This window comes from Cebidichthys violaceus, unplaced genomic scaffold, assembly GCF_023349555.1.
Source record: "Cebidichthys violaceus isolate CVI_PGR_0920_01 unplaced genomic scaffold, fCebVio1.0.p SCAF_59, whole genome shotgun sequence".
In the NCBI taxonomy this organism is placed as follows: domain Eukaryota; kingdom Metazoa; phylum Chordata; class Actinopteri; order Perciformes; family Stichaeidae; genus Cebidichthys; species Cebidichthys violaceus.
The window spans coordinates 159210-185128 of NW_027176805.1; the positions used below are offsets into that span (position 1 = coordinate 159210).

General features: G+C 41.5%; 1 protein-coding gene across 2 annotated transcripts in view; it reads right to left on the reverse strand.

The window, feature by feature from the left end:
- The window catches only part of LOC137888896 (ras-related protein Rab-27B-like), a 45359-nt gene that overhangs the window by 17764 nt on the left and 1676 nt on the right, over window positions 1-25919 (reverse strand). The window contains exon 1 of one of the 2 annotated variants that reach the window (XM_068732404.1): window positions 6682-6846. The exons of the other annotated variant lie outside the window; for it this stretch is intronic. The gene's annotated coding sequence lies outside the window, so the exon portion shown is untranslated. Of the gene's footprint in view, window positions 1-6681; window positions 6847-25919 lie in introns of those variants that run through there. 2 annotated transcript variants of the gene reach the window in all.

Consider the following 25919-nt stretch of genomic DNA (forward strand, 5'->3'; position numbering starts at 1 on the left):
CTCATTTAGGCACTGCTAGGGTTTTTTCTATATACATACATATGTTCCTGTATATTTAGGTTCCGGAAATAATTAATTATAAAGCACTTGTCAACGTGCGTGTTTATTCCCACATAACAATTTCCAAAATTTTAGCATGCTCACAATAGTGCTGGAATGCAACCCAGATCTGTGCGTAAGCATTTTTATTGTTTTCCGGTGAGGAGAGGTGGAAACAATGAGAAGAAAAACAACAAAATTGAGGTCCCAGGTCCCAGAATTCGGCTAGAAATGATACATGTCAGGACCACTGGGGGCAGCACTGAGCAACCACTCCATCAGAAATACAACACAAGAAGAACAGCAGAGAAGAGCTCGTTGACAAATACAAATGACATAATCTGCTGCTGTAAAAGTCAACCACGGTTGAGCACTTTATGGTGAAGCAGCAACAGTAAGAAACGTTGGTTTGCATTATCACTAATTCATACAGTTGTGATGTGGCTGTAGGAGAGGTCTTCATGATGTGGGACGCTTCTATGAATTAGACAGAATTACTAAAAGTAACATTTAAGTGCATGCATTGTTACCTATGAATGCCTTGTTACCTATGAATGCCTTGTTACCTATGAATGCCTTGTTACCTATGAATGCCTTGTTACCTATGAATGCCTTGTTACCTATGAATGCCTTGTTACCTATGAATACCTTGCGCGCATTACGGCGTTGTGAATCACTCACTGGAGTGGCGGACTACGCCACTAGGAACTAAGAATACATATAAAGAGGTATTTGCAAAATGTAAATACAAAAATGGTATTTGAAATAATGAAAAATCTCACGGATCATAACTTCAACATATGAAGTCAAAAGCATTAAGGTTGCTTGCATTTCAGATAAGGTTGCTTGTATTTTCCCAAACTGTGGTTTAAAAACTTTTGCAAAGAATCTAATATATATTTTTGCAAAGAATCTAATATATATTAAAAAGGTCAGCAGACATTTGTCAGAGACCTTTATGTCTGACCGGAGCTGCTGAATCATCTTAAACAGGTCAGACAACTGATTTGTTTTCCTTCTGATCTGAGGATTCTGCTGTGGGCCTTTGCTGTCGTTAACCAATCCATTCTCCAGAGTCATCGATCAATAACCGCTAACATGGATGAGGATTGACCCTTGGTTATCTAATTTGTCCAGACGTCCTCCAGGTTCACCTCTCGGATTGTTCGAAACCTTTCAAACCCACTTAGCGAAGCGCCGAGGCAAATTCGATACGGCGCAGCAGAGAGATCACTGAAGTGAGCCTAAACAGCAGCTGGGGTGGCTTTCTGTGTACAAAAACCTCAATTACTACTATTACCTCGAGCTATTCGTACAGCGTCACGAATAAGGCGTCCTCTGCATGCGCAAAGAGATGGTTTTATCCACCCAGGTTCTGCTTTCGGTCACTGGTTTTAAAGACGGACCAGAGTCCGACTACAGTCATGAGTCCAGTGGCTTCTTGACTCAAAACCCGATCAGATATGTCACACTCGACTCAGGTGTAAGGTATCTATTTATTTATCCACCTGCGAGTCCCACCAGGACTTCCTCAATCTCTCCTTAATCCCACAACGGGAGGTGGGCTAACGTCTGTACAGACAGCACACACAGCTGGATCTGAAAGGGCAGGATGGATATAGGAATATGGGGCGGCAGAAGAGGATGGATGAGGAGATCAATACTGCGGGTCTGAAGCAAGGCAGTAACACTGGCAGGCTGGTGGTTCAAATCTGGAGTTCTTGAGTTCACTGGGATATTATGAAGAAGTGGCAGATTTACATGTAATGTAAATCGTGGATATTCTTGATCTCCAGGGGATGAATCCTGAAGATTTTGATGAGCCCCTGATATTTTTTTATGTAGCGCCATCATGTGGCCAAAGACTTCTACAGCCTACAGCTATGCTAGCGACCCAGTGAGGCTGTACTTGTACAGTTAAAAGTGTTTTATTTATTTATGTCCACTCTGAACAAATACACACAACGACCGGTGACTGGACAGATTGTGTTTACAGTACTGCAGTAAAAAAAACCTGACATTTCCATCTAAACCAATATGTTCTGCTGGTCTCTGTCCGTGGTTGATTTAACACAGCAGTGATCCGGCTCACAACAGGTCATGAAAGCTTTTCCACTTTTTTCAGTCTGGTATTTGTCTGCCGCCGAACAGGAAGCGATGGCTTTTACTATTTAATGGTTTCTTTGCAATACTACAGAATTATTAAGAACTATTCTGTGGTTCTCATGCACAGCGACGGTGCCGCCTCCAGAAACCCAAACTGCACAACAGAAAATGCAAAGTAGAAGACGTCACTGCTCCCTTTGTTTTGAAGTGATTTTTGGGAAGTGCAGCGCAACTGAACCAGCTAAGATGCTAAAAATGGAGACTGAAAACACGAAAGAGGGACTAACAAGTGACATTACAACAAGATGAACAATTCCCAATATGAAGTTCTTCCTGTTCCAATAGAAATAAACTAACTCTTTCAAGTGCAGAAACTACATTTCACTAAATCCAACCACATGAAACCTGATCAGATACAATCAGACCAGAACACTGTTACTGAGGAATTCAAACTAATTAGGAGCATTTGGCGGCAACCTGCTGGTCTTATGACTCCAACAGTCCTGATGTGTTTAGTTTAACCCATTTATATTTGACAGCCGTCGCCTTGTTCACAACAAACTGATGAAAAACACAAAAACAAGTGTGGGATAGCTGTAATATGGAGGTTTGGAAAACTATTATTTTTTTAGCAAGTCTAAGAGTGCATTGTGGGTGTTACACCATGAAGTTTCAACATTAACAAAAAAAAAAAAAAAAAGTGTTTAAATTCTGACCACAGAAATCGACACGGTCAGCGAGATAGTTCTACCAGAGAATACTAACTGCTCTGTTCACTCATGATGAAAGAACAGGTGTTAACATTAACTGTAATGCTTAGTTCTAATAACATAATATAATATAATAGTTAGCCGTTATGCACAACACTGGGCTCCTGAAACCGACACAGCTTCATAAAACGCAGTCTTTAACAAGATTAGTTACACTTGTTTGTGATGAGTCAGAAAGCCTTCTGTGAGAAATGTCTATCATCTAGTCTACTCCATTTCTACCGTCTGATCAATCAGTCTCCACTCCTTTCAGTTGCGTTTTAGACAGCAACATTTCTCCAGTATGTGACTCTTCACTCCTGTTTTCCACTCAGCTCGTTTCTCCTCTTCCTTGAGCTTTATTGCTTATTGAGTTGGAGGTCATGTGATCAGTCAGCTGACTGAATTTGTTGTCCCATTGTTGGCCCCAGGACAGTAAATCATATACCATCATTATCAGGTGGAAAGCCCAGCCTGCTCTCCGGTGTCTCCTGGGTCCTAAAGCAAAAAAACCTATTAGCACAATCATCAACTAGCGTTAACACTTCTGAAAGTGTACCGATTGTCTCCACATGCTGCTCTTGATTTTTAATGATTGTAACAGTGAATAAAGACCTACCCTGCCTGCAAAAAAAATTATTTTGGTCAAATCAAGCTTCTTCCCTTCAAAAACTCTGCCTTGAAATGCTCTCTTCACAAGTCTTTATGAACATATTTTGTACATCATCTTCCACCTCATCATTGACACTAAATTATTTCAAATAAACTGTTGAAAACATTAATCTTCCGTCTTCAGTCTTTATCAATCGAAAATATCAATAATATGAAATCAAATTCATTAACAATTTTCAAGTTTAATATTAAGTATTTAATTCCATTTCACAATCAGGTAGTCAGTTGCTACAATAAGATTCAAATGATTATGCCTGTTCTATGAAATGGAATCAGTGACAGTTCTGCTGCAGATGTAAAGCAGCTGATGCTGATGTAGCACTCGGTCCCATTGGCCTCGTTTTACCATACTACACTTACTACCCACAGGAAATGGTTTCCACACCACAGCGTCCACAACATCGGCAAAACACATTTTCAGGCAAACAGAACCACAGGCAGGACACGGTCACAGTGCGAGTACTGAAAATGTAAAGAAGTGTAACTTATTCATTTACTACTTCATGAAGACAACAGACTTAACTTCTCGATTGTTGATTTTAACGCTGACTAAAATCTGCTTTTACATCCATTTAGTCTCGTCCAGCTGCTCTCTACACGTTATGTCTTTTATGATCTTACTGATGCTTCCTGTTTCTGTGATTGCGCAACTGTTTACGCAGTCTGCTGCTGTATCGCCCCCGTCAGCGGCGAGTTCAAATTTTGGAAGGTGAAATTAGTGTGAAAAAAAAAAAACTCCACTATGCAATGCTTCACTTTTTCAAGAACAAACACACGTCTCTGTTCTCCACTGTGAATAGACAGAAGGGAGTTACACGCTACCAATATGTCACATGTCTGACTCGGTAAACACAGATGCAGAGAGAACAGAGTGGGGATGATGGAACTTAAAGCTGACACTTTGGTTACTGCTATGTTTTGTTATGCTCATCATTCACTGACAGATGACAGTTTACAGTTTTAACAGTTCTTGGTCAAGACTTAAAATATGGGTCTTCTAGAGCATTAGTGCTGGATAGTTAGTTAGTTCATATTATTTGATTGATGATAGTTATTGATTTAAGCCTAGGTAGACAAAATAAACCTGGTCTTTTCTAAGTGGTATTTTCTAGAATATTAGTAAAGCTGGTGTTTTAAGTAAGTAGATAAGTAAAGTAAGTAAACACTGCATAATAATAAACATAAAATAAGTTTGTATTTTAATTTAGTGCCTCAAACTTTGTCCAAGAGCAAGATATCAATATGATCATGTTTCCGTGTTTTATTACCACAGGGTGTTTCATATACTTGAAATAAACACACTTATGCAATATTATTTTCAAAATGGCTTCTGTAATTTCACCATTTTGCATGCATGCCTTAGTCAAACATTTACCTCAGAATCTCCTCCGCTATAAATCACGAAAAAAAAGGAAACTGATTCGAGAGCAAGAGAGAGAAATTTCACATAGACACTTTCAGTCACATCCAGTGAACCCTGCAGCTAATTACTATTATAATAAATGGCATTATTTCCCCTCTGTAGTCAACCCGGTTTTAAGATAATGCTGTTTCAACGGAGCTAGTGGGCTTTCAGTCACATTCACAAAGTGTTCAGTGAAAGGAAAGTGTGCCCTGATTGATAATTAAATACATAAAACATCAAAGAGTACAAAGTCTGCTGATTTATTTTTTAAATTATTGGTTTTATGCTCATTGAGCGAGTCTGCTATATGTTGTTTGTGGTGAAATGAGCTTTGGAAAGTTAAAGGTGCTTAAAAATGGAAAGATATAGTGAAGTAACCTGAGTCTACCTGAGCAGAGGACGAAGTCACTTGCCCTGTGGGTGTGTGTGTGTGTGTGTGTGTGTGTGTGTGTGTGTGTGTGTGTGTGTGTTGTTTTTATCCGAGCTTCTCGTTTCTTTGTTGACATAGCCGGGCCAGCAGCGCATGCTTTTGCTGCATATTAGTGCATGTGATATGCGCTCACGCACCTGCGGCATCCCAAATGACGGCGTATAGTTGCGGGAGCGTAGCACCCACCCTCTGGTTCCCACTCAGGTTAACACCGTTAGCTCCGTCAGCTCATCGGTTACGACTGAAAACGTAGATCCTTCAAAATTGCTCCAAATTATTTGATTTCACATTAAAAAAAAAAAAAGAGGCTCAGCCAATACCTGAAACAACTGGCCATTGTTGTATTCAGAAAACGTAACTGGAGTAAATAGTTGATTTGATGGAGACTCTTTTCAGTGTTGGTTTAATACACATTTGGTATTTATGGCAGGACGTTGTTTTTGGGATCGACTCAAAATAAACATTGATTGAAGGAACATTACATTGACACGGCAAGGGTCCCTAAACAATAGAGGCTGATGTCACAAGGGAATAAGTCATCGGGCTCTGGCTATAAAACGGTACTTGTTGGTAGAATACATTCAAACTTTAAGATATGACTTAGGAATTTAAATCCCTTTTCTGGCTGCTGTATCATCTATAAGTCTGTAGAACACACAGGGTTATGCTTATGTTTGATCATCTTTAGTTTCTATTTTTTATTGATTTTAAGGAAACATTGGGTTTGTAAAGGAATCATGATTTTGGCTGCCTATAAGGCTGTAGTTGATCTTTATCTTATGCATAAATAAAAAGGCTGAAAAAATACACATCTATTGCTATTAATGATAAAGGATTGATGTAATATTTGGTGAACTAACGACAAGCAGAAGTCAAACTGGTTTTCTGAACACTAAGTTTATCAAAAACACGTTTCGGTAGAAAACAACAGCTGTTGTTGATGCTGTCTTTTAGAACATCACCACTGTCATGAGACTGAACATGAGAGAAAATTCATGACCAGAGTCCAGACAACAAGCGGCCCGGATGATGCAGCTGAGCGCAACAACACGGAAAACGGTTATCAGCTTGTAGGAAAAAGGTGTGTTCACATTCCACAGCTACAGATGCGGCCGCTTTATTTCCCTGTTAAAAACTTTTATCTTTTTTAATTTTGACTCTACATCTTCCCATATTGCCCTGCAGCAACGTCACACGCCTTCTAAAGTCAGCAAACACCTCTGACATGTACTCGAAAAACTGGTCAAACAAACAGCCTGCTGAGCGTCTGAGCTCCTTACCTCTCAGTGGCTCCTTAGATGATTCCACAGTGTGAGATCTTGAGGGAGATATGAGCCGTCCAGCTGACCAGCAGCCCTGCATCTACACCCGCTGACCGACTGACTTAATGACCAAATGACTGACTGACTGAAGGGAAGACTGACTGAGTGGGAGGCTGGATCACTGGATGACTGACTACTATTCAGCTGAAGGCAGCGGAGCAGAGAGCCACTCCCCTCGCTCACCAGCTGACTCGCTGCCTGGCTGGAGGGTTAGATGGATGACTAGTCTAATGGCTCTGCCTTGCCGACTGTCTTTGTGGTTAAAGTGACTGAAATGCCTTATTAAATAACTGAATGAAAGACTGACCAAGAAACTGACCAACAAGTACAAAGAATTTACTGAATAAATGACTAAACATAAATGATAAACTGCCCAACTGACCATCTAACTAACTGATTGGCTCCCTAAGTTATTACCTGGATGACTGACTAAAGGATTAACTGACTAATTGACAAACCCTCTGACTAATTCATTAAATGTTTGACTAACTGATTGACAGGCTAAATAAGATACAAACTGAAAAACTGCCTCACTGACCAACATACCAACTAACTAGCATCTATAACTTTAACTACCCAAACGACCGACTAATTGATTATGTGACTAACTACATAATTTGTTGACCAACTAACTAAGTAGCTGACTGACTTTGTGAGTCTACAGTCTGCTTGATTGCTGACTCTGTCTGTCTGTCTGTCTGTCTGTCTGTCTGTCTGTCTGTCTGTCTGTCTGTCTGTCTGTCTGTCTGTCTGTCTGTCTAACTGATATCCTGATGACAAATATCAACCAGTAGCTGACCGGTTGTCCTACCAGCTGAACGGTTGGCTCACTGGTAAACCAACTGACTGGTTAGTTACCTACTGGAGGTCCAGATGCAGTTTGGAGGGTTTCTCTCTTTCTGCTACTCCTTCTTCCTTCTCTGCTATATTCTGCTTCTCTGTATAATGAAAGGGTGGGGCCGAGCTACAGTAAGCTAGCTCCACCTACACACACACACACACACACACACACACACACACACACACACACACACACACACACACACACACACACACACACACACACACACACACACACACACGTGTGTGTGTGTAGTTTGCAGTAGTAAAACAGGAAGTCAAAAATTAGACAGGACCCAAACAAAACTAGGTCTTCTTTATGTAATACAATTATATGCAACTACGGAATGGATGGTGAATAAACTCAAATAAATATTAGTTATTAATTGGAGCATGTAGGTGGAGCTGCAGGTTGTCCTACTGTAGCATTGTATTTCAAAGTAAGTTTGCTTTTAATGCAAAACTCAACACTCCGTCTCCTGGATGATTTCACGGTTACATCGCAGTTTCAGTAAATAATAATAATAATAATAATAATAATAATAATATATTTTATGGTTGTTTTTTTAGGGGTATGTTAAATTGAATTACAATACTTATATACTGTTCTTGTACTGTTTTTATAAAAGTAGTGTATTTACTTTTCATCTGTCAGAGTTCCTGATTTAAATCATGATTTTGTTTTAAAATTTAGAATTATTTTTTTAAGTTCTTGTACGGCTACTTGTGCTAAGACAACATTCAACTAGAAAACCATAGTTCTTTGGCTCCGCCCACTGATATTCACCAGAGCCAATGAGCATATTACTACTTCCACAGCACTTCTGCCCAGCAACAATCAGTTTCATCGCTTTCGGTCTGACCTGAGCAACACAGCAGCCGCGTGTCTTCGGCTGGCCGGCAGCCATGACGGCTTCATTAGAAACGTCCATCATCCAAAGTGACGATAACACAAGGAGGCACCAGCAACGTACAGGGAGAGGGGGGGGGGGGGGGGGGGGGGGGGGAGGGAGGGGGGAGGACACAGACAAAAGATACAACTCTGCCTCCTACTTCTTCCTCCTTTAAATGTTGACGCATAGACAGGGACAACAGAGTTATGGGCTTTTAACATCAGAGTGTGCGCCGCTATCTATGGGGCGTCTGAACAATAGGCAGTCCGCACAAAAGACACCGTTTGCAGCAATTCCATTAAAATGAATTGATTTTGCTGCACAATGTCACTCTTTCTGTCAGTCATGCAGCACTTAACTGAACCGTAAGCCTCAAGTCTTTACTTCATTTTCTCTGGTATCGCAGAAATGATGAAGAATTGAGCACAGGAACCACCGACATCCGTTGAAGAGGACACAAGCACAGCTCGCTGGACCTCCTTTGTATTTCCTGATGCATCGGGGGAATTCCCTTCATTCGTGTGCTGATGTGCATACATCTCAGATTTTTTGTGTCTCACAACACAAAACACACACACACACACACACACACACACACACACACACACACGACTGGGAAAGGGTCTTTGTGTACACTCATAGCAGATCTAGACAACTACTGCGGAGCCTTTAGCTTGTGAAAAATATGCTTTTTTCATTAGTTTACCATTATAATGTATGTTACTGGACAGATATGGTTGAGAAAGCTTAAATAATTCATGAGAACATATCTCCTGTCCCCTCTCAGCTGGTTTGGAGTCTATACAGTATGTGTCCAGGCGATGAAGCATCATGCAGCTCATGTTGGTGACCTTTAGGCCTTTAAAGGCCACCTTACCACAACACCGACAGTTACCATGACAAAATAACATCTATCACTGAAACACTGACGGTGGGAGACAATACTCTGTTAACTGTTCATTTCTCTCCGGTCTGTCTTTTCTTTGATGATACCAGGCTTGATCTGGGTGACAGGAAAAGATCATCTCACCCATTAAAATTGATCTCTGAGAGCTTCTGCTTTCACACCACGTTGTCATCTATCTTGCTGCGCTATGCCTTCTCTTCTACAGATGTATAGAAGACCGTTACATTTACACAAAAACTGAATCACACTCCACTCAGCTATTTAATCCAACGGTCTCGTTTCATATACCATTATTATACCGTTATCTGTAGAAAAGGCTTTAACTTCAACTCTTGTAACTGAAAGCACAAGAGCACAGTAGGTTTGCTAAGTAAAAAAAATCGCCATTCACTCAAACAGCAGCAGACTAGTGTGGGTGAATATTGTTGGCGGCGGCAGGACAGTGACATCACTCCATGTCAAGGATAGTTCTGTCTTTCATTGTGTTCCACATGATTTGTTTAATAGGAAACTGCACTGAGAGCATGCAGGGACAAGAAAGGCCACTGGACCAAACAATGGATTTACTGAGACAACACAACCTCTCACATCACTGAGTCTACATTTTTTCTTCTTCATTGCTAAAGCCCTTATAGAGACATTACACATACACGTGTCCGTGTCTTTCCTGCCATCAAATCAGCGTCAACAGCGGCACCAGACTCTGCCCCCCCGACAGCAGCAGAGATGCTCTGAAACATTTACAATCCCTCAACCCACATTGGCTGAATGTGAAAAGGGCAACGGGGTCCAATCCAGTCTGCTAAGACTTTGACATTAAGCGTAAACAAACATCCTCCGAGTCGGGGATGGCAATTCCAGCAATTCCCAGTGAACCAGAGAGAAGTTTTTAAAAATGAATTGTGTTAATATATTGGATGGGTCTGACTGGTACAGAAGAAAGACGCACAGCTGACATGGAGAAGCAAATGAGTTCACAGTAAGCACTAATGCTCACAACAAAAGACACAAACATGAATTTTTAAGGAAATGAACTGAACCCAATGGAACCAGAGAACCAAGGAAGTAAAACGAATAACTTATTTTAGAAATGCTAAGGGAGAATGTGAGGTATAATGATTTTGTACTAAGAGGTGTAAAGCAGGCCAAGGACCGGTCATTTCAGGATCCAAACGAACTGTCAAAATTTAAGGACGTCTTCTTGATTCAACTAAACTCGTCTGCAGAAGTGAGCTCTCAGCTGAGCTGAAGGTGGAAAACAATGGGGCAGTCATGCAAATTCCATGACAGCCCTGCTAAAAAACACTGAAAGAATGTCCTCTCCTATCCATACACTCAGCAGAACACAACAACCGAGTCTTTCTCCTAAGAGTTTGACGGCTTGTAAGCAAAAGGTCACCAGTTCAAATCCCAGCATGAAGACAAAGCTGCTTCCTACAAACAGCAGGAAAAGCAGGTAAGTATTCTTTTGTCATTAACTGCATTTAGAAAACATACACTTAACATTACAAACCCTCCAATTTTACGGCTATTACAGTATGTGCCATACCAACCGGTTCTCATTCCCAGGCCGTGACTGGGAGAGTCTGACTGAGATAGAAAGCGTTGACATTTTGAGACATTTTGAGACATTCCAGAGATGATGAAAGGGTACTTTGGAGATGCTGCTAATGTGTAATTAAAAATGAAAGTCGGTATCGATCACAATTTCTAGGTGATTTTTAGCCGTGCTAGCCGCATGGCTCCATGGACGGCAGTGTTGGTTGGTCTGTCCACCACTTTGGTTGGTCCAGACTGAAACATCTCATCAAGTACTCGAAGGATTGCCATGAAAAGATGTACAAGAGGATGAATTTTGATAACTTTGGTGATCCATGAAGTTGACACTTTTTGATTTCAAGAGAAATGTCTCTACGAACAGAGGGGAATGTAGTGTAAATGTATGAAAGACAGAGGCTTGCGTTTCTGCTACAGATGCTCGGTTACGTCGCCTCTGAAATGAGACCTCCTGCGTGAGACCAGCATGCCGTCTCGCCCGCCTCTCACAAGTTGAACAGGTGTTAATTGTTTAGGCACACCGAGGCGAAATGTGACTCAGTGAGCACTCGCATTGTTGTTTCCTGCCAGCACAATGGATGCCATTATAGCTCGACTGCTGATCATCGTGTCGTAACGCCACGCTCTTCGCCGGCCGCGGCGATGTCGGAGAGTCAGCAGAAATGGCAGTCGCTGATGTAATGTCCACCTCCTGTTTCAGATTAACACGGCAGCTCCAGTCAGCAGCAAACCGGTTAATGGAGACGAATGAGAGAATATTTATTGATTAAGTCGGTCCATGAGGATAATGTCAGGAACAGATGTGCGGTAGGACTATTAATGAACTCAAATTATTCCCATGGGCTTCGTTTGAAGAGTTTCAATCAAGACAACAGATATTTAAAGGAAACGAAAACCCCCGAAAAAAAAAAAAGGAACAACAAATTGGACTGCTGTACAGACCTTGCTGTGAGCGGTTTCCTTTCGGAAATATTTTCTTGCTACCATAATGCCTCAATGAAAAAAATGCTCAAAACACGGTCTTTGGATAATCTTGAGTAACCGGGTCATGATTTCTGGACCATGATTTTCTTAGAGCACCACAAACCAAGTGCCTATAGTCCCATTATATTCAAGAGAAGGCAGATAAATCCCTAAAGCAATATCTCCAGACTAGAAAACTCACAACAAAACCATCTATAATGATAAAAAACACGACAGGTAAGAGGAATAATATGCATTTTTGATTTGGGGGTGTACTGTCCCTTTGACACCTAGACTAATGCCATTCCATCAGCCTTAGCTGCACTGTGTTTAGTTAGCAAATCTTGTGCTTACACACTAAACTCAGACGATGATGAGATGCCATGAGAAGTGGCCTGCATCTGCTTTATGCGTTTTGTCATGAAAAGTGATGGTCGGTGTCTTGTCTCTGTTCGTCTTTTCTCTCCATGCCCTTAAAAATGCATAATCTATAAGCTTCTTCGGTGGATGAATTATTGAAAAAACACACAAACACACATGCAGCAAAGTAAGCGCTGCTGCCGCCGCCCCCGTGTGTGCCACTGTCTCGGTCCTCCGTCCAAAACTCAAAATGTATTGAAAAAAGAGAGATGTAATCATATCCAAATGTTCAAACATGTTTTAATCTGATGAATTATCATCTTCACTGCGTTTGCTCTCTGACTTGCTGGCCCGCCCGCCAACAGGGCTACTTTACTTAGGAAGAAAATACAGATGGAAAAAGAAAGAAGGTATGGAAGGAGAAGAGACAGATGATGAAGAGACCAGGGCGACCACAAAACTGCAGTTTAAAAATGTATGAGTCGCCAGCAGATTCCATGTGTATGTGTGTGTGTGTGTGTGTGTGTGTGTGTGTGTGTGTGTGTGAACTTTCTACTGAATTTTATTATTTCTCACATTTCACACTCTCCCTGCTGATGATATTCATGTACGTGACGGAGAAAAAAAAGACGCCTCTGTTTGACTTATTATAAAGTTACATCAGCCGGAGCATAAGAGTCACGAGTCTCTAAATGAGGGGGAGGGGGAGAAAACACTGCCGAGGAAGGGTAAAGATGGAAGAGATGGAGAAGGAGAATGGAAGGAGCAACACAGGGGAGGAGGAGAAGGAAGGAAAGCAGTTTGAGGAAGAGGAGAGGAAAAGAGAAGGTAAAGCGAGGGTGTGAGGAAGAGGCAAGGGAGCAGGGGTAGATGAAATAAAAGAAAGAGGAAGAGGAGGAAAACAACTTCGATAACAAAGAGGAGGATGAGGGAATAAAAGGAACAGAAGAAAATGAAGGAGAGGATAAAAAGAGAGAAGGATGCAGAAGATATATAGCAAGAGGAAGAAGTAGACCAAAAGGAAAAGAAAGGTAAATAGAAGAAGAGAGGAAAGACAGGAGAGGAGGACTGCGTGTTCAGACAGAATGCAAAGGAAACTTTAAAAGGCGGTGTGATCACATACAAAGTCAATGTAAAGACATGATTAGAGGCAAATGCAAGTCTTCTCACGTGTTTTCTCTGACTTTAAAAGAAATCGCACCGCCTCTAAAATTTGCCTCATGTTCAGTCTGACCACAGGAGGATGAAAGACTAAGGAAGAAGAGGAGAAATTGACACAAAGGGAGGCGGAAATGAAGCAGAATTCAACAAAAAGTAGCTGCACAGACTATTAAAATCCAAGAAAACTCATTTCCCCAAATTGCAGGCTCTCGCTAAAACATCTCCAGTTAACTATCAACAGCAAAAAAGAAGGCCATCCAGGACAACAACAGAAAGCAGGGAAAGGAATGGACGGACACATTTGCCGATCAGTGCTCGGAAACACTACTGCTTCTGTCCACAGAGACAGACAAAAATCAACCCAAAACAAAAGTTCCTCGTAGTAACTGTTGGTTCTGCCAGGTTCTGTTACTCTTACTGGAGAACCAAACAAGGTAGGATTTAAGAAGGCTCATTTAACACTAATTCTGTGACTGGACCAAACTACGAAGGTCTGGTTCATACGCTCTCTACACGCCCGTGTCTGGACCTTTTATGCTCCGAACAGACCCATCGTTAATGTTATTAGTGCCACCTGTGCTTTTCCTATTATGACAAATTAAAAATGTCCGCTGTGAAAAAAGGCCTGTTGGAAGAGTAGGAGGAGTAAGAAAAGGATGAGAGGGAGTTCCAGAAGAAGAGAAACACGAAAAACACAATGTAAAGACAAAATGGGAAGAGAGGACATGCAAGAGTTGGCTTTACAGAGACTCATTGTTTAGCCGTACGGCTGCTTTACTGTTTTTATTCACTATCACCGCTCTCAAAGTGCCATTTTCAGCAGAAGCAGCAGGCGGCTCTTTTTAAGAGAAAAAGCTCTAAAACCCCATTGTGCACCACCTGCTCAGCACCAAACAGCAGTCACAGTCCACATATTGGAGCATTTAGCAGCTAAGTAGTTGGTAGAGGCCAAAACAGAGCTAAAAGAGAGTGAATGTTTTACTTGCATTCATCAGGTGGACAGAAACTCCAAATGAACGACAGGGATGTAAATTCATCATGTCAATTTTAAGGTTGATATGTCCCCAGATCTGTTTAAAACTGACGTAAATGTAGGTTTTATGGCCACTCGAGGGCAGTAAAACGGCATCACAAACACAGCATTGTCATATTATCACCTTACAAAGGTGTTCTGGCTAACATGTTAGCAAGCAGTTTGCCACTTCCACATCCAGCAGACAGAGCAACACTTTCATCCCATTGGGAACCTTGTGAACATAAATCCACTCGGATTTTAACTCCGGGTTTGGTCCCCACCAGCGCCTGACAAACAGCAGCTAACTTCTATTTAATGTTAATGTAGAAAATATTAATCAATGGAGCTCTAAGTACAGAAGAAACTGTCTTTTTATAATTCCGCTTCCTTGATGGGACGTAATGCTGATGAAACATGACATCGGGGCGTCACAACGAGAATAGCGTTTCGACTGGGTGCAAGATATCTGTGATGCTTTAGTTGAATAAAGTAAAACAGAAAAACAAGATGCACTGCAGTCTAAAATTGTGATTTGGGCCGCCAGTTTGAAAACACACACACGCACGCACACACACACACACACACACACACACACACACACACACACACACACACACACGCACACACACTCATTAAAACAATTTAAACCATGAATCATTCAATAAGACACACACGATGTAAAGACTGAGAGCCAACACCTCTTCTTCATCCTCTGAGAGAGCGCAGTGGGAGGGATGGCAGCAGCAGATGTGGCATCGTGACCAGTAACTCTTTGCACTTGGAAAACAACTCCTCTCCTCCTCCTCTTCCTCCTCCTCCTCGTTTGCTCTCCTTTCTTCACCTTCTCTCTCCTTCTGCCTCCGTCACCAGGCAACTAGCCTTTCCTCCCTCTCTCTCTGCTTTTTCTCTTTCGCTCTCATCTTAGTCACTCCCCCTTCTCTCATGCATTAAACCTCCCTCGTTCCCATGCTTTGTTTTATATGTTGGGTTTATCCTCGTAACTGGCAAGATACATTTCAGTTTACACCCTATTGTCACGTGAAACATTCAACACTTTTGGTCTCGGGTGTTTCCATCTTGAAATATGTCTCTAAAACACCAGCAAATGACATCAAATAAAAACCTTTTCAGACATGACATGTATGACGGCTTCATTGGTCTGTTAAAGGAGCCATGTCTCTTGCATTTACTTATATCTAATTTGCATTGTAAAGTGTTCACTGGCAATGCAAAAATACTGACCATCCCTATATAACAATAACAATGACTGTCAACGGCAGAAACAGTAAAAAAAAAAAAAAAAAGAAGTAATAACTTCCTCTGACGTTGGCGAAGTCGAAGCGACGCGTCTCTGCTATAGTATACAGCAAGAACCCTTTAACTCAAAGAAAGCACTTGGTTAATGTTAGAAAAGAAGTGATTTTAGTTAAGCCAACACTAATTTGAAGCACGAGACCGGACGTGTCGACTTCGACCATATTCAAGCAAAATCACCATCTTTCATTAACCTTGACCAAGTAGCCACAAGCAGGGCGTGAACCCCCGTATTTAGCGCCAACGTCTTGAACTTCCGGTAAAAAAAACTCTGCCGGAATTACATATTATCAAAACAATAAAAAAATGTCAGCGAAATCAAAATGTCATTGTGACATCAAATTGCGTACACTGATAAAAGATGGTGTCCATATTCCTCTCATCATCTAATTTGTGACTAACTATGGAAGATCTGACTGGATGTCTAAACTGGAAATGTCTTTCTTTGACTTTTCGTCCGTAACCTCAAATAACTTCACGATACTCTCATTGTGTTCTTTCTTTTTCCCTCGTTCCCTACATCTCCTTTGAATCTCACTCATGCCTCCCTCTTTCTACCCTCCTCTCACTCAACTCTCTCTGGGTACGCTCGTTTTTTAAACGAGCACGGGTTTTCCCTTGAAGCCTCCCCTACGCCGAGCTGTGCAGAGACTTCTGACGCACATCAACCGAAGTCCTCACAGCAAGAGAGGGGAGACGGGGGGATCAACACGGGCAATATAGAAGCCTCACAGCCCTTAGAACGTTAAAAAGGAGACGCAGGATCAGACCGTATTTTAAAAAGGCTTTTTTCAGTGAGTTTCACGGTTGAATACAAAGAACATTTCTGAATAATTTACTGAGACATACTGTATTTACTAATTGCCCTGAAGCCGTTGGATTTATGAGGCAGGTATAAAAATTCATATCCACATTCTTCACTTCCACCGGAATTTGATCTGCCGTGACAGTCACATTTGACAGTAGTGTGTGTACTTGGAAAAAAGGTTGAAATCATTATAATAAGAAAATGTATGGTATTAATAGCACAATTTGGCAAATATTAACACAATTACATTTATTATGAACTGTTGAAAGCAATGGTTCATGTTCATTACATTAAAAATACATGAATACATATATATTGGCCAATATATCATTGTCTCACAATTACTAATCTCAAATATCCATATCTCTGCCTCAAAAACACGGTCGCATTCGCACAACATAAAGAAGATCCAACATTTGAGAGGAAAACAACAACAACACCCCACACACACACACACACACACACACACACACACACACACACACACACACACACACACACACACACACACACACACACACACTCCCCAGTGTGGCATTCCTGTGACTACAGTTCATTCACTGCTGCTGGTTACATTTATTATTGATAAGAGGCAATTAGTTTCTAATCTGCTGCTTCCTTTAGCAGCACAGACACAGTCTGATTACCAGACACATGAACCCTCCCTAAAAAGATTCAAGTATCAATAAAACATGCTCGGTGTCAGCGCCCGCTGTACGCAGTGATCTATCAGACGACTAATAACAAGCCTGTCAAAAGGTTTCTAAAGCACAAAATATGCGATTAAAAAGAAAGGCAGAAAAAATAAGAAAATACTCAAATTTTGTGTTTGGTACTTTTATTTGACGCTTAACTCATTAATCATTTATTGAAATTGCCAAGGATTCATTTTCTGCCAATCCACCAGTTTATCAACCGACTATCTTTTTAGCTTTGGTGCTTGTAAAAAGCACCGAAGTGTGATTCATACTTGGCAGGAACTGCAACTTCCACCTCGAAGGTGTTTGCAAAATTCCAACCCCGGCATGTTTGTGTCTTCCTTCAGGGAACTGGACTTTCACACCCTGGCAGTGTTAACACCTCGATTTGGGAGGCTAATATGCTTCTCACCGTGACAATGTGAGTGCCTTGCTCTTGAGATGAGAACTTCCAAAACTGGCACTGCTGATGCCAAGCAAACGTAACAAAACGGATCATTCAACTCAGGGTTTTAGTGCCTTGCTTAAGGGAGGGGGGGGGGGGATTCAAACCCTGGCAATGACAACGTATTCTGGTGTTGAGCTGAATCTCCTGTGTTCAAGTCAAGCTACACATCAGAAAAATAAAGACATATTAGCAAGAAATTAAATTAGAAGATATATTACCGTCTTATGCACTTGCTTTAAATGTCTTCTTTGCCAGTTTGAATTTCTGATTATGGAGGAAGTCCAGCTAGAACTCCAAGTCAATTCTTGGATAAAGTGACGTTTACCATTGCCCACTTTCTTCCACCCGGCTCATTTAACTGTGTGGTAAAAGAAAACAGGAATCCAATTCTTGCTGAAATGTCCTTCTGAAGCACTAAAACAGAAATCTTTTCCTCCCACAGCGTGGCAAGAAACAGAAAAAAACCCCACAAGGATGGTACCAAATCACAAAACGTCAAAGGAAGCAGTGGAATAGAGGATCACTCTGCCCTTGCCTGACTCCTGCCTGTCAAAGTGGAGCGATGAAGAGCGATGATCTATATGTTTTGTGCAGAGAAATCTAAACGTCAGGGTTTCCCCAGAACCAGAGGACGTTACGAATGCTGCACCGAGGCTCTGCCAAGATTTTCATCTTCAGAAGAGCAAGCCTTCATGTGAAAGATGGAGCAGGTAGAAATAAAGACCGAACAGAAGTAAGGGGGGGGGGGGGGGGGGGGGGGGGGGGGGGACAAACAAGTACAGATTGCGTTTAGTCCCATGGTGTTTTCTTGGCAGTGACATATAGATCTCATTACTTTTCAGTTTATTAATTCATGGTTAGTTCATCTAAAAGTGATCTCAGCTCTCTGGTCCCCGGGTTGATCAGATGCTTTCATCCTCTCCATCAAGAACCTATTAATGTTCTTATGATCAACATCAGCAACACACAACCTGTCGCATACAAACAGAAGTGCTGCTCCCAACACCTGGACTGCATTAACTCGCCTTCAACACCACTCATTATGCGTAAGGCTGGAACGGCTTGTGTTTTTATGAGGGCTGCAGCTAATTATTATTTTCATAATCGATTGATCTGATAACTATTTTCTCAATTAATCGTTTGGTTGATAATAAGGCTGAAACAATTCCTCGAGAAACTCGAGTACTTCAACTTTATTATAATATTTGAATCCCCATTTAATTTAAAAAAAAATGTTTTCTTTAAAATCCAAAAGGTAATATGGCATTTTTATGTATTAAATGGGTTTTAACATGCATGTATGCAAGAGAAAAATTCTAAAAAAGGAACTCAATCAGTTGTACAGTCTTATTTTCTCTTTTGTACATTTATTATTAGCATTACTAATCCAATTACTTGATGAATCAATGGAATAGTGAGTAGATTAATTGATTACGACAACAATTGATAGCTAGTCTATAAAACATAAGAGAACATCAAAATGTCATGTCATCTAATGTCTTGGTTTTTCCGACCAAAAGCATTAAACCCAAAGATATTCAATTGACTAGAATGTAAACAGAAGTAAAAGCAGAACATGCTCACACTAAGCTGGAACCATCACGTTTGAACCCTGAATGAACTTAAGTAATCAAAATACCGACTATTAATTCATATTCTTTATTTTTTTTTCACAGACAGAACTTATTGTGGTCATATTATGGTGCATAGTTACAAAATCATTTCACCTCAGGTTAATAGCAGAGCACCTCAAGATGTCACTCAGAGAGAACCAGGACATTCTGATGTAGCATTTCAAAATAAAAGCCCTTCAAAATCACATGCATGAGCTAACTTCAAATCACATTCATGAGACAATTTGACTAACTTCAGATTAGATTTTAGAGAAAATGGTAGGAAAGGTAGGAAAGGTAGGAAAGCGTTAATTTAAATTTAAAAACGAATCCTCAATTTGATCAAAAAGAGAAAGACAGTTTAACAAAGAGACACGTTTCATGTGATCCAGATACTTCTGTGTCCCGACGCCTGATTTTGGTGTTTAGAGACCACGACATAAGGAATGTGAAGCAGCATCTATCCATCTATCTCACAGAGGCCTCAGAGAGCAGTGTGCCTGTGCTGTATATAAATCAACAGTAGCCTCCATCATTAAAGCAGCACTACACTGCGAGGAGTTCCCCCATCATAACAAGTTGTAATCCAGGTATTTACGAGTGAGCATAAAAGTGGCAGCTGAGGCGAGAGAATGTACTGCTGGGCTGATTTACTGTCCAGAAGAACAGCCTGCGTTATTGATCCCACAGTCGCACCCATATCTCAGTTCTCACCCTTTCAATCTCTCTCTCTCTCTCTCTCTCTGGCGTGGCAAACCTTTAGGAGTGTATTTTTTTTTTTTTTACCATATACATAGTCTTAGGATTAGAGCTGGACTGATAAATCGTCTGGGCCGTCATTAGCTAATTCAGCTTCTCGCCAATGCATCGGTAGCAGATGTAAAATATGTTCGGCGATAGGTTCGTAGTGCAAGAATGTCAAAGATGTATTTGAATCCATTGTTCCATTTTAAGTAAGTTAATATATATATATATATATATATATATATATATCAACCTCAAAATTACCATATAGCTCAGGCTCAGGAACTCTGGGACTCAAAGACCCTGAGGTGCATTTATACTTGTGTTTGTGCATTTATTCACCAATATATAAACTGCACACACACACACACACACACACACACACACACACACACACACACACACACACACACACACACACACACACACACACACACACACACACACACACACACACACACACACACACACTGCACTGCTACGGTCACGGCTATGTTACTTCTTACTTACTCATCGCAACACGCTGCCAGAAACCCTGACAGAGCGTGCCAGGCAGACACACGGCTGACGACCTCGCAGCTCAACTAATTGGCGCGGTGGAGACTTACTGAGAAACGCGGCGGCACGCGTCACGACGACGAGCACATCACCGCGATGGCCAGCACTCTCCCAGACGGGTGAGCCGGGGACTGCAGCTGGCGGTAAATGATGGATTTAACCTGTCGGTGGCATCTGTTACTGGGCAGCTGGGCAGCTCGTTTGGCACTTCAACCACAGCGCCCCTGCGTGCAAGGGCCTGATCATGTCGGTTAACAATCACTGATCGGTTAACGTGGGTCGGCTATCGGTCAGGAAGAAATATATTCTAAATTAGCATCCCTGATTCCATCTTTACAAAAGAAATTGAAGGTAGTTTTCAGATGCCGTCGTAAGGCCAGGCGCTTTGTGATCAGCCGCATCTAAACCCAACCAACAACCCTCCGACCTCCGACCCAACAGGTTTTGTTACTGGTTCTTCCTCTGCTACAGTAAACTTGCAGCATTTGTACATTTTGGGTAAAGTTTGCTCCACAGTTGAACGCCATGCGTGGAACTTTCCGAGTGTGTTATTCTGTGTCTGTACGGCTGTCTTTTAAAATCCTCTCTCTTCCCTCACCCTCTCTCCTGCTTATCCGGCTGTGACTTATCCAAACTGACTGGCTGAACTGAGCGAGACACTCGAGATCGAATCGTCAACCTGAATGTGTCACACCGTCTCCCTCCTCGCACCGAAGGACAACTGCAACCACTACAGGGAGCTTAAAACAATGCACATAGTAGGTGGGGCTGGTTACATATTCAGCTGCAACTCATTTTCATTATCGACTTGTTTCAATTTGTGTATTTCTCATGCATTCCGTCAACTTCAGTGTCAAAACTCTTTAGTGCACTGGATTTTTGACCTCTCAAATATATTCAGTCCCAAAATATCACCCGCCTGTAGATAGGCTTGCCGTCTGGCCATAATGTGTGATCATCTGACCACAATACAACAGATTACATCACAATGCAGATGTGCAGCCACTGTCGCAGACTCATGTCTATATGGTCAGAGCAGCCAGGTTTGTCTGGTAAAATGATCTTCCAGGAGAAGCCGTCAATACAGTAATCAATACTCTTACCAAAAGGTTGTAATACTGTATAAGGATACAACTAAAAGGTCATTTTTGTTATCGGTTATTCCATTGATACATTTTTTACAATTAACCAAATAATCATGTAGTCTATAAAATCTCACAGTCACATACTTTCAGACCAGTTAAAGCCAAATATCTTCACATTTTAGAAGCTTGAAGCAGCACTTTTTTTTTTCCTCGCATTTTTAGCTTGAAATATTACTATACGCAATATTCAGAGCATATCTATTGCCTCTCAACGACTTTCAACACGGAGACGGCTGAGCGGGCGGCTCGCAGCAAACGGTGCCAACAGCGCTAACAGTGCAAACAACGGCAACAGTGCTGAGGTTGAACCGGACGGTGGAAGGAGAGCGACTTTATTCTCTGCTCAGGCAGACATTGCTCCGCCGTATCCTTGCTTAGCAAATTGTTGTTTGCTGCTATATTAACGCTCTGAATATCGAATAGAGAACCTTTAAACAATGTATCAATTGTGAAAAATTGTGCTGTAAAAGCAAACTTGTTGTCAAACACTGTTTATTCAGACACTCAGCAGATACAGAGCAACATGAGTTTCCAGTGTGTGTTCACCTGCTGAATCTAAGTCCAACATTCGCCAACATCTCTGTTTATCTGTTCATCTCTGTTATTATCTCTGTTTTGGTCTCCTCCAACTAATGAGACAAATAGCAGGTTTTTAAGCTCTTAAATGCTCCGCCATGGTCACCAGTTAGTCTCTGACTGTGGCTGTGTGCTGCTCTGTGCTGCACAGGTAGTGTACAGTGGCCTTTTCCACTTAAGACGCTGATGAGAGCGCTTGGAATTAACCAAAACAGAAACGCTACAGCCGCAAAACCAAAACAACGAGTCGAAAGACGCTATAAATCTCCGTAGAGCTGAGGGGAACTGCAGCACGGCAGATATCTCTGTGGATTCATCACCACGAGCGGCTCCTTTTGCATACAAAGTCATGTGATCTATTATTAAAAAAAAATATTGATCACAGCCGCTTTAGTGCGAGTTGAAAATGCCAGACATAAATTATTGCTTTTGAGTATCGTCTCCAGTGGACTTGTTACCGTCTGGTTCTTTGGCTCCAACCGGCTGCTGAGCTTTAAACGGATTATTGCTGCCAAGCAACGTTTCTATCACTAAAACTCAATTCTGCTGACAGCCAATCAGGAAAGCGCACACACGCGCGCACACACACACACACACACACACACACACACACACACACACACACACACACACACACACACACACACACACACACACACACACACACACACACACACCACGCTCGACTTGCAGAGAGGAGTGGTGCTGCAGTCAGGCACCTCGCTATCAGGTGGCAAATCTTATCTATGCATTAATCATCTTAGGAAGGCTGAGTCCTGCTGTTCCTGGTCAATACACTGCAGGTGGGCGGCAGGAGGAGGGGAGAGAGAGAGAGGCAGTGACGGAGACAGAGAGAGACAGTGAGCGAGAACAAAAGGGCAGACTGGTTAGGGAGCGCCGTCCCAGAGTTAAAAAGGTCACCGAGAATCATCGCAGCAAACACACCCCAAACTCAGGATTCTCACAGGCTTTAATTCTCTCTGGATGAACCTCAGAAGTACAACTGGGCTTTTCAAACATCACCATGGAAACTGCCGATGCACTTCCCGAAAGCTAAACGACAATGGCACGAAAGGTCTACGGGCCTGAACATGTGCAAATAGATTTGGCCGGATTCCAGATTATTGTTATCTCAGTCAGATTGCCATCATTCAGCGGCCCTCTGCGGGAAGACGAGGAGGCAGACAGAGCAGGGAGGGATGAGGAGGAGGAGGAGGAGGAGGAGGAGTTCAGGAAAAAAAAACACAAAAAAACATTTATGTTGCACAAAATTCTGTTGATTTTAAAAACTATGTTTTTTTTTTCCCCTTTCTTGTTTAACCCTTAGACTGTAAAAAAAAAAAAGAGAAGTGGACGTAGCCACCAATATGTCACTCATTGGTTTGTGGACTACCGTGTTGAAGCCTCGAGTATGGCATTTTGTGACCATATTTGGACGAGAGATGCAGGGGGTGCAGGAGGAGGCGGAGTCTTGTTTAGGTCAATGACGCTCGGTGTGTTTTCCTACTAATGCAAATATTAAAAATGCACTACAGGAATGCACTACTGATTTTGTCTCGTCTTATTTGTCTTGTGAAGCATCAACAAGGCTACAAGTACTGGTTGTTGTGCAACCCTGTATTGCAGAATGCCCAAAAGAATACTCTGCTTTATGGACCATCATTTACTAAATGAACATCATGCTGCATTGAAGAAGACTTGAAACTAGAGATTGAGACCATAAACTCATGTTTACAATGTTTACTGAGGGAATAAATCAAGAGAGAAGTACAGTCATTTTCTGGACTTATTTGTTAGAAAGAATGCAGGTTTAAGGCACTTCACCCTTCACAACCAGAGGCTGCCTCCACTTCTTTTATACAGCCGAGGGTTTTACCAATGGAGGTTTCTGGACATTTTAATGGACTAGGCATGATAGCAACTTGCGCCCCTAAGCAGACTGATCTATACGTTATGATTTAATTATTATTTCAACAATTATCTTAAAATATTTACTCTGAAGTTAACATTATTCTACTTATATCTTACCCTATGTTTGGGATATGACATGGAACATAACATGGTGATTAATACCCCTGTATGATTCAAACAGTATACAGGTTTCTATTTCTTTAATAGTCAGTTTAATTCTCCATACAACTTACAATGTCCACTTTAGGTCTGTGTTCAAATTAGCTCTGCATTTGGAAAATACAAACTAGTTTTAGAGAAGCTTGTCGTTTACGTCGTTTGTTGAACTTACTGTAGAGGACGCACATATTAGGCTTATCCAGGTGTGGCGTTTCTATTTCACATAGATTACCTGGTTATTCATTCATATATGGTGTTTACGCACAGGTGTGAGCTGCAGGGTCACTAATAAAGCGACAGACAGTAGTTTCAATTTATGTTACGGTGGCAACAAGTGTCACTCGCTAGAGCATCTCCCTGTAGGCTCCCCTTAGAATCGGGTTCTTTAAGAATGTATTGTGAAAACTTCTGTGTGACAGACTTTTACTCTAAAAACCCAATTACTGCAAGGAGGAAAAGCTCTTTAGTTCTGCTGCTCAAGACTTCGCAGACATTTGCCGTCATTGCTTGGCTTTAAACAAGACAAATAGATTGGGGACCAGTGCACTAAGAGGCTGTAGGGTGACATTGATATAAGAGTAGTAAAAACAAAACAAAAAAAAACACTTATTTACTTTTTTTTCCAAACGAAATTTCATCAAATTAATACAAATTTTGAGGAGGCCTTCGGTTTAAATAATAACACCAGCAGGGAGGACAACCCCACGAGCCAAATGCAATCCGTCATTTTCATTACGAGTCCATCAACGAGGCATCAACTCGGATTGATACCGGAGACGAGAAACAATAAAAGCCGCCAGCAGCTCGAGGGACGCGAGAGTGCATTGCCGACCCAATAAAAAGGCGGCTTCCACTAATTACCTCTGCTGCCTCCATCTTTGTTTACAAACTGATTTATGAGTCAACAAATACCGTGAGTCTGCCATGTGGGACGGAGAGCGATACCCACTACGGTCACGCACACGGCGTCTCCGAGTTCTAACCTCTCACCATTCGGAGAAACACCCGGATGAGCAGTGCACGGTGACTTTAAAGCAAGAGGCGTTCATTTGTAACAGGCGCTGAAAAACAGACTGACGTTGTACCGAATACAAGTACATTATTTAGAACGTGCACAGATGAGGTACAAAAAAACAAAAACTCTGTTGGTCTCTCACACCACTGCTAGTAGTCAAAGCAGCAGGAGTTTTCATCAAAACGCTGGTGTGTATTCATTCACTGAGATTCATCACTTTTCACCAGATATGTTGTGCAGTACAAAAGTTTGTTTTTTTTAACCTCATGATCAGATATTGAAGGCCGAGACCTTGGAGGAAGAGAGAAACTGACTAGCTGCAGTCAGGAAACGTCTCAAAAGTGCATTCAAACAAGCTGTTTTTTTTTTTAAATTTCTGACATTATCTTTCTAATTTTTTCAATAGATGTTTAAAAAAAAAAAAAAAAAAAAAAAAAAAAATAGATTTTCATCTGGACCTTCCACTGCTTGTACAATATAGTGCCCCTGTATAAGCTATTCTGGCCATAGC